At 36.9% G+C, this 14,261-nt stretch overlaps 1 protein-coding gene across 5 annotated transcripts in view; it reads right to left on the bottom strand.

Annotated features, from left to right (window-relative positions):
• Positions 1-14,261, bottom strand: part of RAP1GDS1 (Rap1 GTPase-GDP dissociation stimulator 1) — a 91,614-nt gene that overhangs the window by 44,600 nt on the left and 32,753 nt on the right. The window lies entirely within an intron of this gene.

The raw sequence follows: 14,261 nt of genomic DNA, 5'->3' as shown, positions 1-14,261 counted from the left end.
TACCATACTTATTTTATCTGATGTACTCATAGAACTTAATACTTTGCCATTTCTAATCAATTGACCTTTAAAAGGTGACTGCTATGTAAGTATATACAGATACATACTCATGTTTACATGGGGAAAATACTGGAGAGACTGTAAGAGTAAAGGTCATAAAGTGATATGCAGCAGGTAAAGGTATTATGTAAAAGTCAAGGAATCATTGTTTCAAGAGATGAATTATTGGAAATGTTCAAGGAATGATGGGGAAAGTTCTTACAGTTTAGGGTACAGCTTAATGCAGTGTAGGAATCAGAAACTGGTGAAGAGAGCTAAGATGATCCTGGTTGTAGACTCCTCTTACACTCACTTAGATATCTTCTATGTTACTCTGTTACTGAGTAGCTCCAGTATAGACTCAGTAGAAAGAAAAGGGATTTCCTGTAGTAGATATCAAAGATTTGTGACAAAGCTTTCCCCTTTCTGTATGTGGTAAGAGGAATTGTGCAGCTGCTGCCTAACAGGGCCCCACCTAACATTGCTGGCCAACAGCAATGCTCTGTAAAAAACCAAAAACCAACTTTGATCCAACTGCAGTTAAATATAAGGTACTAGATGCTTTGACATATTTTGCTAACGCTTTGAAAAATGGCCTATTTGAGATGAATATTAGTGTGACACACAGCACAACTAGATGGCAGCTATCATTTTAGAAAGCAGCATGACTTCTTAAACCATTTATAAGGGAAGTTATTTGCATTCTTCAGAGTTTACTGTGAGATGCTCCAATTGATGACTTTTGCAAAGCAAAACAAATCCATCTGAATTCAGTTTGCAAGCACTCTTTGTCTGTGCTTCACCTGTAAATTGATAATAACATTCTACCCTTTCTCTTCTCTTCCTCCTTCCTTTCCCCACTCTCAGGGCTGCAATTGAATTTGATTTGTGGCAGCCCCAGGACCACTCTGCTGCCTCTGAGAGTGGGAGAGATCCACTCAAGCTGCCCCTGAACAGAAGCCAGCACAAGCCTGGCAGAAGTGACTCCCTTGGGTTTTGTGGCTTGCACAGAGTATGTACATGCTTCAGTGTCTGAGAGCTGGTTATGTCTACATGACAGAAAACAGACTGAAAACAGAGAACTTCAAGTCTGGACTGCAGTTATGCCTCCCATTTCTGTATATAATTCCAATTTGGGATGTTGGTATTTGGCTAGGACCACTCAGCTACAGTATGTCAGTGATGACATCTGATTACAAATATATTAGGCATCAGTAAAGAGTAATCTCAGCATCTCATGGATAATGTAAGTGCTAATTATTATTAACCTGTTTGCAATCTAATTCACTGCCAATTTTTGAAATACACTGAAAAAACCTCTCAGAAGATATAACGTAAAAGATCTTATGGCTTATTTCAAAGCTTTTATAAACTCTGACATAGAGCATATACTTAGTAGCAATATTTTCCAATGGACATAGGCATGCAAAATGAAAGTCTGAATTTAGAGAAAATCATATCAGGACTAAAGACTAGTCCAGACATCTTAGATGTCTGTTAAGGAAGAGCTTCTCTCTCCCTTAAGTTCAAAACTCAAAGTACTGAATTCAAAATGCAAAATATGGATATGTGTGAACATGTATTAGTAGGCAGGAGACATTAATGCATTTTGTCCTGCCACGCTGCTGAGATATACAGTATCCAGTCCTATTTTTTTGGTCTGTAGTTGATGGACTCATTACTGTGCAAAGCATAAATTACATAAGTAGAACTATATATATCCTGCAAGAAGTGGGAAAATAAAATTAAATACTTCTCCAGGCAGGTTGTGTGCAGCAGATATACCCTGATTTATTTTATTAAGAAAAGCGAGTGAGCACCATAAAAGCACAGCCCTAACAGACCTCTCAGAAACTGGGAAATCAGTTAACCTGGGACCACACAGATGAAAACTGACCAGTGACTTGTTGCTACTCTGAAGCAGTAGAAGAGGCATTCACTCATCCCTTCAAACCAAAATCCTAATGTTTCTTGTTTGCCAGTTGGGAACTAATGTCAAACTTTTGCTAGTCAAACAAAAAAAGGGAAGACGGATTAATTTGACCAGCAGTGAGTGCAGAACACCCCTACCTCTACTCTACCCTGGGTGAGTGCTCAAGCATCATTATTTTGGGGAAAGGCACATTACTCTAGCATCAGGCAGAATTACTACTATCAGCCCACAGTGCTCTCTGAGGCATTTTTGCCAGGAATTGCCTTAGGTGTAAAAAATGCCACAGGGTGCTTCAGCTTGTCTACTCCAAGTCTAAGTAAGAACTGATCTTCCTCTGCAGAACACATACAATTTACACTTGGTGTAATATACAAATTAATTCAGTTTCAAAATAGAGAGATGACAGTATGACACTAAATCTTTGCAAGTAGTTTATATTAGATCCTCCATATAAGGCATCCTAAGAGAATGTGCCAGGAAAATTACTCTTCCATCCTCATGTACATTACTCTGTTTAGTATCTGAAAGGGATTCTGTGTTCAGCATATGAAAGTTCTAATAAAGAAGGTGAGAAAAAAAGAATGTGCTGTAATATACAAATTAATTTAATAAGTCACATGTTATTAGCAGATATTTTTGTTACAGGAAACCAGTCTTTCTGGAGTTTTGAAATGCTTAAACAAGGAAGGGTATTTTAATTGGAACAAGATGTCTTATTCATAAACCTAAAATTGCCTTTTTAAACATAGCATTATTGCTCAGTATTTTTTATATTCTTTTGAAGGAGGAAGACTGAACAGGCAAATGATGCACAGGGCTGTCCTGCGAAGTCCAAACGAAGATCTTCAACCACCCTCTACTTGTCTGCAGAGTCAGCTGTACACTCAGTTCAGGTACTAAGTGTTAAAATGCATGTCTGTAGAAGAGCATATCAAGCTGGAAGTCTTGAAGATGATTTCAGTACAGCTGTAGGTATATAAGCATTTCTTATAGAGCCCAAATGGGACAATTGCTTCACTTACAAAACATGAGCGAACAGTCCTGTGTGTGACTCCTTTGTGCTCAGCTTCACATAACATGTCCTGTAAAATATGTAAAACATACAGGGACACAGGAACAGAAATGAAGGGAAGTATGTGTGGTGTTATTCTTTGGAGTGGACAATAGATTGTCATGTTTATGTAGCAGTATTTTCACTATGATTGTAAAAACCATCAGTTGTTTTTGATTCTGCAGAACCTGAGACCGGGAGACCACACATCAATGCTGGCACAGGGCTGGTACCCCTGGCTCTAGGAGAAATAAGGTAGGCTTTGCTGAGAATTAGAAACTGCTAGTGGCTTTAGCATAGGCAACCCTCAACTCTTGCCTTTATTTGTTCTCTTCAGAGGCTGGAGAAAGCCCGCCTGGCTTCCTGACTCTCTGTGTGTATGCACTAAAGAGTTATTATTTATTAAGGATATCAATCTTCTGCATGCTAGCTTCATTCTGGGCTTCCTAATAAATTATTAGAGAGTAAACTATTTTGAAAACTTATTTCAGCTGTCATCTTTTAAATTGCTATTTCAATTGTACTTGGAGCATGTAAACTGAAAAAATTCTCCAGGAGCAAGAAAGACCTAGGCAAATCTCTACCACATATTCTCCTCCTGTGTTTCTATACTGGCCAAAAAGCAAATCACAGCCACCATTCCTTTAGCAGAACTGCATCCCCTTTAAAATCCATTAAATTTGTGTCTGAAAGAAACCTAGCAATGTATATAGCCTGACATTAGGGTGCCACACCTCATAATCCTTTTGCTATCTGTGATGTATCTGTGGTTTCAAATGCTTTCTTTTAAAGGCTGATTTTCAGTCTGCTTACAACAGCCCACACCTAGAGCTGTCCTGTCTTAAAGCAAAGAAACTGTAGGACTGTAATAATGCTGCATTAAAAGCAGCCCTTTTGCACAGAGTCTAACACAGCATAATTGGAGGTGAAAACCCTCTAAGGTTAAGCCTGCTGCTTTAGATGCTTCCTCGTATCACTTGATATCAAGACAAAAGGTATGTTAGATCATGTAGTGTCAAAATCTTGTTCATGTCATAGCTGAGTGATTAAAATGTCAATATGCTTGCTTTTTGTGGTTTTTGCAGTGCCTGAGGTCAGAGTAGTTAAGGGTGTGGGCAGAAAAATCTTTAATGCCACAGATCAGAGCCGGAGAGCTGAGCACCGTGGCTATCAGACTGATTAATTAAGTAGCAGAAATCATAGGAGAAAAATCTAATGTGTTTCAAATTAAAATTCTACACTCTTTTCCCTCTCAGCTCTCTTTGCTCTGAAATCTCACTTCTCTCTATTCACTCCTCTCTCCTCTCTGTATTATTTTGTACACACCTTCAAGTGAAATAAAAGGCAGAAAGGGGGAAGGGAAAGGCAAGGCATATATCTCAGCAGTGCCCTGCTAGCAGAAGAAAGCTGTAGACTCACCATTCCTTAACCCCTTTGAACAATGAGTCTAAGTTACACAATTTTTAGTAACCCTACAGTCATGGTGGCTAGCACTGCAATAATTCCCATGTTGTGGAGCTTCAAACCACAGAATTTTGAATAAACAGCTTTGTGAGGGTCCTTTTTATTAAACAAACCATGTTTGCCATATACTCTTTTGCAAAATGCATATCTTTCTAGCTGCAAAGATGTTTTATAAACCCACTGGAACTACTGCAGAAATTTACCTTGGCTTGATAATGTTCCTCCTACATGCAGTCTCATCAGAAAGAGAAAAATGAACACACGAATAAATAAAAATGAAACCACATATATCATGAAAGGAATCTTCCATCTGCTCTTTCAGAAGGCAGAAGGGAAGAGAATGAAGGGAACAAGGGATATCTTTTGGACTGACACATGCTCCTAACCACCACAGTAAGAAGGTTCATGTGACAAAGCATAAGCACTGATGCTCTCTCCATATACAGCCTCTCTCAAGAAACATTGTCCCTCTCTCCACAGCCTCCCACTGTATTTTTAAACCACTAAATGAAGATTTTAGTCTGGCTACAAAAGCCAGTGAATTGTTAAGAAGCTCAGAAAAACAAATTATATGCTCTCATGATGCACCACTGATAAGGAAGTTTTGCTTAACAAACCTTAACCAAAGAGTCTGTTCCAATTACCAAGAGTTATTTAAACAGGGGAAAAGAAGTCTTTTAATAATAATAATTTATGTATAAAAAATAACTCTAGACATTTGATTTCTTTTTGGCATGCTCCTCCTCACATGGGGAAAGTTATCCTTGAAATTAGACACCTATTAGGCAAGGAGGGAGGATTCTCCTTTAGCTGTACAAATGTTTCCATCATGGTGTTTGCTCTGTTTTGTCTCTGTCACCAGCTACAGGGCAACTTCACTTCCTATTTTTAATGAAGAAAGAGACAGTACACAGATGTTTGTAATTAAAATCTCAGCTCTAACAAGGAAGGAAGGACAGATGGAGAGACAGATTTATCAATCAACTAGCTGCATGAGTCCCTATGATTAAATTCTGCAAAAGCTACACCCAAAGTATAAAAGTGAATTTCAGGATGAGATTCTCCCTGTTGAATAGCCTATTGCAGGTACCAATGAAGTAAAAAAATATGTGACATCTTTGCCTTCAATGAAGAGACATGCACATATACTTCCATGAATAGTTCACAGCACAAGGCAGAATACTAAAGTTAGGCAGCTTGGCACCCCTGAGTTCCTGAACTGCATCCAGTATCGAGCCCTGGCATATAGCTGGTGGATTTATCCGAGCTGTTCCCCCTTTCTGACTCACCCTCTCCAGGATGTAACCATTTCAGCAGCAAGGTTGCTGTAAGAGTTTGATGTCCATGCCTCAGCTGCCAAGTTTGTTGTCTGGCATCTTAGTACAAATGTCATACACTCACATCTTTGCGTTCTGTATTCGGTCTCTGTGGACATTTTCCCCTGCCTCCTCTCTTACTTGTACTGACTGAACTTAGTACAGGTTGCAGGGTAAAGGGTATTCTCATGCTTTAGGTCTTCAAAATGTATAACAAATGCTGGTCCCTTTCCTGGAGTAAAATCCCTCCTCCAAATTTGATTTAGCTTATTAACTTATATTTAGCTTATATTGATTTTTATCAAATAAAATTTGAAAGCTGATCATTTTATATGCAGGAAATGTTTCATGTTCCTTTCAAGCAATCTCTTAAGAGTGCATTTAAGTGAGCTGAAATGCCTGCTGTGATATTCCACCCTTTGCTTCTTGAAAGAGTACGTCTACACGTAAAGGAATTTATTAATCTGCTGGTATTTTTAGTGAGCTGTGCTATCAAAGTAGCTTAAAGTAAACCTAATCTTAAAAAGATCACATTTTTAGGTTATAAGGGACTGGGGCAAAGCTAAGAATGAAACTGCAGACCTGAAATTGTGAATTACATGATCACTAAATATAATTTTTTTGGTAAAAGGTAGGCGTTTTTCTTTGCATTTTTGAAATGCAATACAGAAGCAAAAGAAAAGGCCTGCCTTTTGAAAATGCAATACAGAGGCAATCTAAAAAAAAAAAAAGTGTCAATTCTATTATCTGGAACTGCTATTCACTGATGCCTTCTGCAAAGAAAAAAATATAATAGTTAATCTTTATTTGGCACATTGTGTATTCAATGAATAGCACTTCGAATTTAACACTTGGATAAACATTTAACTATCTGGCACTAACTAAATACATCACTATTAAGGGGAATTTATGTAAAATATAATCCCACTAAGCAGCAGTGATTACCATTCAGTATCATTAGGGTAAGCCAGTTTACTGGGAGACAGTCCAATAAAAAGCAGTCACCTTGATTTAGTATAGTTATACTGTAAAAATATATTATATACAGCTCTTAATGAGGAAACATTTCTGGATTATGTGTGTACAATATCATGACAAGGCAACAGCCCATGAGCTAAGATGCAACAAACATCCTTTTTCAGCAAAAAGAAGGAACACTTTATAACAGAGTATTTGAGCCAAAACTCCCTCTTAAAAAATATTCATCAGGATCCCCAAATTTTAGCAGGACATTTGACTAGAAATCTTTGCAGGTAAGATTAATGGCCTGATTGGCTGAGCTGGCCCAATTAAATTTGAACCCCTGCCTCTGTTAGAAGAGATTATCTGTGTCAGAAGCAGATTAGAAATTCTTGCTATGAGATGTGGGGTTTTGGTTTGACTGCTTCCTACCAGCCACTCAGGTACATGCATTCAGCATGTTGTTTTTTTGTTTTTTTTTTTTTTTTTTTTTTTTTTACAAAATCTTATCTTTATATCTGTTTCTCCCTTCTGCCATTTCTCTTCTTCCACTAAAATAAAAATCTTATGTTCCACTGTATTCCTTGTAACTCATCCATTTAGTTTCATTTCTTCCTTTTTTATTTCTACTCCTTCTCCCCGCCCTGTTTTGAATAGATGTTAACTGCATTATGCCCACTCCACTGAATTCCAAAGATGCTGAATCAAGGTTTAGAAGTAGCTAAACAGACACTAGTTCATGTCTTCAATACATAAAAAAAAACAAGTCCTACAAGATACTATGATGCCTTAATGCTGCTCTTAATATTTTTGTAACTTCCAAGACAAACCAGGAATAATAATAAAGTCCTAGAATCTTTGTTATAGGCTAAGGACACCATCTACCTAAAGAATACTTTAATCTCAGCAGATAACTACATTTCAGGAGACAGTTAGCAATAATACTGTTTTGTTTTAGTCTTATTCAAGGAGGACATTCTAGCTTTCATCTGTGTATTTCCTCTTCATGGATAACACCATAAATGTCTGTTGCTTGTTTGAATGTTCAAGCTGAGACATTTACATGTCAGGACTAACATGCAGGTCCATGCCTGCTGAGTCTGAGTATACATCCATGGGTGTGATGCCTAGAGAGGCTGACCTAGAACAGAGGCTGGACAGAGCAGGTGTTTATTAAAAGGCCTGAAAGGATACACCTTGGACAGTACAAGAGCCTGGCCAGGGCTACACCCAAGATGGACCCAAAATGGTCACAAAATGGATGACCGATCACGAGGTCCCACACTTCTATAAATTTTGGTCCATTTACATATTGGGGTTAATCATCCAGTTACAGCTTCAGGTCATGAAGCCCCATCCTCCCTGCTTGCTCTTTTCAATTCATTGTGGTTTATGCTTTTTGGGCTTAAGGCTTGCTACAGTTGTCCTTGGTTCTCAGGCTGGAAAAGGATTCCTTTGTCTACCTACCCTGTGAAGACAACTTACCAACACTTAACATGAAGTTCAGAGTTACACACCAAGACAGCACAGAATCTGAAAAATATGGAAGCTAAAATTTAAGGCACCAGGTGGCCTCCTACTCCTTCCAAGATCACAGCTGGGAGACATATACCAGGGATCACTAGAGGGCACACCCGAGGAGGATCAAAAATCCTCCTGGAAGGGAGACTGCTACTAAGAAGAAAGGGAGATGATAAAGATCAAAGAGGAATAAGAAAGCAGGGAAATGCCATTTGTCAGTGAACTTAATTCTACTAGTTATCAGTTGTTTTAAGGCCACTAATCCAATTAGTACCACTGCCTATTCCCTTGGTTGTGCTAAGCTCTCTTGATGTGCTTATGTCACAGTTTTGTAAAGTGTACTAAATCTGCAGGGATGCTGAAAGCTCTGTTTTTATTTATACAAAACAACTGTGGTCAGAATAGGGCCTATAGACAGTTATTGTTTTAAGCTTTAATACTGTGCGAGCATTCACAATCAGGAAAGCATTGTTTGTTGGCCACAACTTGCATGAAACAACAGTATCATCATTTTACTCTTATTCTGCTCATAAAATTTCTTCAAAACAGAGAAAGATTAGTGTGCTGATGCTTAAGAATATGTTTTCTTGAGCATGCTCTGAAATGTGGAGCTTTTTCTCCATGCTCCATTCCACAAAAGGGAACAGAGAAAGCTTAAAATATTTAGCTAATAGGAAAAAATGAAAGTGATTTTAGTTGTTTGGGCCTTAGAATAACTCTGCTATGACAAAAGGTTCTACAACTTAATTTTTTCTATGTTTGGAGCAGGAGGATAGATATTTTCATGCAAATGTGAGAGGGCTGTGGAAACAATAGCTGAAATGACTGTTTCTTAATTCTCTGTGTACTAAAGAGGTACAAGGCTTCACTGAAATGAGATGGCACTTAGTGTTACAAGTTAACCAGACAGTTGCCTGCCTGACTCTGCAATGAATAAAAAAGAGTGCGTACACAAAATTATCAAGAATGTCAAAAAAAAAAAAAAAAAAAGAAGAGGTAAATAGATAAAAAAAGGTACATCTTGCATTTTTCTTTTAAAAATCAAAGATATTAATAGCAAGAATAATACATTTTAAAATGTCAGGGTTTTTTTTTTTTAGTTGAGCCCTGAATTACAGAATTATAAAATTGTCAATTCTTCATGATTTTTCTGCTCCAGTAGAGGAATTGTTCCATTTTCTATGGCCAGGGAAGATCAGAAAAACAAACATCAAGTAGAGGAAGCAGAAGTACTAACTAAATTCAACAACATATGGAAGCCATGGCTATGAAGAACAGAATAAAATGAATTTCCAACTGAAATATAACCTCTGTGTAAACATATGGATGTGAGAACTGGAAATCCACCAAAATAATTAAAGAGAGAAAACTAGATGCCTGTTAAAGCAGGTGCCTACCAAAGTTTTAGGGCATTCAATGAGAAGTTTCACGACTGACAAAGGAATGTGAGAAATCTGCTGTGTCTCCAGATAGCCAAGATTTTCTTAAGCACTCCAGATGCTAACACATCCTCCTCTGGGATGCCATCAAATAGGAACAAACCCATTTCAGAAAACCCACTGATGTGTCCCAAGAGAAAACCTGAACAAGAAGCTTTAGGTAGGAGGGATAAGCCCATGGTCCCTGCATGCTGGAACAGCAGGAAGTGATGGCAAAAGCTTACTAGAAATTGCTCAGGTAATTTGTAACAATGTTATTTTCCCTGATACAACACAGCCAGTATATTCTAAACAAAGCATGGCTCCAGCATATACATTCTGGGGCAAAGCAAAATACTCTTATGAAACTGGGTGCATTATGGGAAGAAAAATGGCACTCTAAAGTAGCCTTTGAATAATGCTGAGATTTCCAGTTTCAAGCATGAATTAAAATTTTTCATGTGTCATGTGATGGTTCCTTGAGTTACTAGGTATCAGCAAAGCTCAACAAGTAGAAAATAAGGCATCTTAGTCAGCCACATCTTTAAGATAAAGGGCATTATTTCAAATATTTCCAACGTTTTCAAAACTGGGGCCTTGCCCTCTCACGTAAGGTTATCTTTATTGCTATGATTTTGCTTAACCACTTTTTCACACAAACATATTCTTAATCTTCTTAAAAGTGTATGTAAAAAAATATTTCAAATGCATGTGCCAGCCTTTCCACTTCAGCTACATGTCAGACATTTTCTGAGCCAGGTGCCGAAAGCTGGGATTAGTGGGCATTTTCAGCTTCTTATGCTGAGTACAGCAGAGCCAAAAATAACATTCTCAGCAGATTTTTCAGATTTCTCATTTATCCAAAATGGGTTATTTATGTCTGCTGTAACTTCTTGTATCTGAAACACAGCATGTCTGGACTAGCAATAACTTTTTTGTTGGTGTTACTGCAATAATTATGTCCCAGAGAGCCTGCTGTTGAAAAGAAAACCTCTATTTCCTTTTTGCTTCCTTTCTCTCAGGCAGTCCTTTCTTGTGGACATTTGTTTAGAGATCTTAGGATAAATGCTTTTTTTTGATAGGCACAGTATTTATGAAATGGCTCTTAACAACTATAAATTTGTATATGCTGACTGAATATAATGGCCAGTATTGTTTTCTCTTGTAATTCCTTATACAAGATAATTAACCATTTGTTCCCAATATCCAATAGTAGTACATACCCATATTTTCCTTGGGTGCGAGATACGGAATAAAGCAATTATTCTTCACTTACTTCATTCCAGAAATGTAAGCATATGATCTTTCAAACTAATTTTCTTCAGCACATGTCTTACTCATACTTTTGAGGAGGTTTGTGCCTCTCCTGATTGTTATGATCATTCTACACCCCGTGTCACTGTAAACAGTCTACTTCCAGATCAGCAAAATTCTTTCTAGACAATAACACATCAATCCATGTCTGTATAGAACTAATCCAAATTATATGGAGCAGACAATGGAGTAACTTGTTTTAATGTATAGTTGCTAAAAGAAAACACATGTAATACATGACTTTCACCTCCTGGTTTAATATAAGTCAGTAATTCATTTAGTGCATGGCTGGCTCTGGTATTTTGCTGCTAACAATGCTTATGGATTGTGTACCTCAGCCTTTCCTTAAAAATCTGAATTATGGGAAGTTTAGCAGATGGTGAATGCTTGCAGGTGGACAGGGATCAAATATTTGTGGTTTTCTTTCAGAAGCAAGGTAGACAGAATCTCAGTTTATGCGAATGAGGTAGATTCACGGAGCTGAAAGGTAATGTAAGAACGTTACCTGTGAATCTTGACTTATGTAACCGCAACTTTATGGCTGCCAAGTCCCCAGAAATGCTAGTTAACTTCACTGGGAATGCTGAAGGAACTCCACACAAAATGAGGTATGTCATTATTCTAATGCATATTTATGTCTCATTCTTCTGTCATTGTTGCCTCTTTCATCTTCAGAAAAAAAACCCTCAGTTTTCTCTAGTGCCACAAGCTAGACCATATATGACTGGCCTCAGACAGAAGTGCTGGTGACAGACAAGAACTAAAATATCTGCATAAACAGGAATATATATATATTTCAAAACAATGTCTCCTAAGGAAACCATCTGTGCAGGATTTTCAGACCCAGGTCCCAGATGTGAAGAGCTATGCAAGTGTCTCCTAGACAAACTGTTGTTAAAACGATTTGAATTTGGCTTGCCAAATATTTACCAGAAGTTATCAAATTCAGCTGAGTATTTGACTCACCCTTCTGTAGAATAGCATATGTGTGTGTGCATGGACCTTAATTTGACTGACAAATGGCAGAATAACTCCTAAAGTCAGGCAGGAGGTATCATGTTTCAGGGCATTACACTTGTCTAGGATTATCAACAGATCAGTTTTGATAAGGAGAGTGAAAAACAAAAGAATACACAGCAGATTACATAGAAAGAAATGAAAAATTATGATATTCATCATAACTTTGTCTTCTCTTTCTATACAGCAGAAAGTATGAGAAGAAAGTAATGTTTTAGCATAATGAAAACATAAAGATTGTATGCAAAATAAATGGAACCACAATTTTCACTGTACTCTTAGACACTAGGGAATTTAACATTCTGCAGCAGCCACAAAGCTATGCTGCATGCAGATACCAATGGATAGTGGTGTAATGGTCACTAAAACATTCATGTGTACATGCACTATGCAAAACTGAAGTTGTCCTTTATTGAAAATCTCAATTTGTTGCAGTATCAATGGGTTTAACTACTGATTGCGGCTGGCAGTAGATGGGAGTGGGTTGCATTAGCATATTAGTCATGTACTAAATTTTATATAAGATAAAATTATATTTTTATCTCCAAGTCTTAAAGCAGTGAATAAAACTTTAACTTCTGTGATTAACAATACTACCTTGAACTCCCAACAAAATCACAGTCCTATAAAATTCTCTTAAACTATTCATTGTATGGCTTGTTTCTCTCACATTAATATGATGATTTACTGAACTATAATATAAATATATACTTCATTAATTTAATCATACACATGGAAATATACTAAAAGAGAGAGCAGAATAACTGTTTGCAAAATATTATTTAAATGATTTCTGCATTACAATTAATGTGTACTTTTATATAAACAATTTGATTTCTCATTGTGTAATAATTTATACACAGACACAAAGGTACAGTGTGTCTCTCATAACTAGGTATTGTATATATGATAATACACACTATAATTAAAAATCAATCAGCCAAATCCATATTAAAATGTTAAGTGGATGGATGGGAGCTATGAGAAAGTGTTTAGAAAGCTGATTCTCTATTTGTTGAATCAGTCTATTATATGCAATTTACCTCAATCTCTGAAGCCTTTTGAATGTATTGCTGTTCTCATAAATTATCTCAATCCAGAAGTCTGTTCTCCAAATCATCAGACAACCCTGATAACTAAAGCCCATTGTCTAAAGAGGCTTGGCAAAACTTAGGTATGGAAGTGTCCAGTTCCCTTGAAACAGAATTGATATACTTACTGGTTCCTAAATTACCAGCAAGCTGTTTAAAAAAACTTCTCCTATCTGACCCATCTAATTTTCAGTGCATTATTTCAGTTGCCCTCAATCTTGGGCAAATGCAAATATATGGAGATGTGTATCATAGGGCAGCTCAGCAGGGCTGTATCTATGTCACTGACTTACATACATAGAGCATGGGAAATTATGCAGAGAATAAATTTTCTAGAACTACCCCAAAGAGAGAGGTCAAAATCCTAACAATCTGTTTATCTGATCTGGCAGCTATGAATCTAGAAGAGAAAAGATTTTGGAAGGAAGAGCAAAGCCCTAGACTGAGACAGAAGAGTCTGGTTGCAAGGAAGCATCAGTATGTTTGCTGTACATTAGTAAAATTATTTTGCATCTGCCAGACTTGTTCTCTGACACAGCTATGTGATCTTCATAGGCAAAATAGCAAACTCTGTTATTTACACGAGTAAGTTGTCACTTTTCATATGATCTTCTTATTAGTACTTATTGTTTAAGTATTAGGCTTAAAAGTAGTGGAAGTAAATCCAATTGGAGGTTGGATTAAAGTATTGGATATACCTTATAAATAAATCCAGAATCTTCAAAAAAAGGATTGATCTATACCTTAAATATTTTATTACTTTCTGGCTGATAATCTCCTTCTAAAATAATGAGAATTGAAAACGGACTACTATTAAATGCAGACGCTGTTATAATCCATTTTTGACTTGATCTGGATGGTGCTTATATTCAGTTGTGAAAATCCTCATCAAGTATTTTACACCAAGTAATCCAAAAGGCTTTGATTTGTAGAATACCATCATGTGAAAAAAAACAAGACCTATCAATAGTTTGTACTTTTGAGTGCACTGATATTTCCAGAGGACTAACTCTTTTTTTAAATAAAGAAGTTTTAATCACAGCTTGTACCTATCCCGAGAAGTTTTTCAACCTGAAATTATACACATATTTTTCTTCTGCCACAATCTGAAGCACTAAGAAACTTAAACTAGGAAAA

The sequence above is a fragment of the Vidua chalybeata genome, chromosome 4 (genome assembly GCF_026979565.1).
Source record: "Vidua chalybeata isolate OUT-0048 chromosome 4, bVidCha1 merged haplotype, whole genome shotgun sequence".
NCBI classification, from domain to species: domain Eukaryota; kingdom Metazoa; phylum Chordata; class Aves; order Passeriformes; family Viduidae; genus Vidua; species Vidua chalybeata.
The sequence above is the reverse complement of the archived record's forward strand: the minus strand, read 5'-3'. Positions and strand labels throughout refer to the sequence as shown.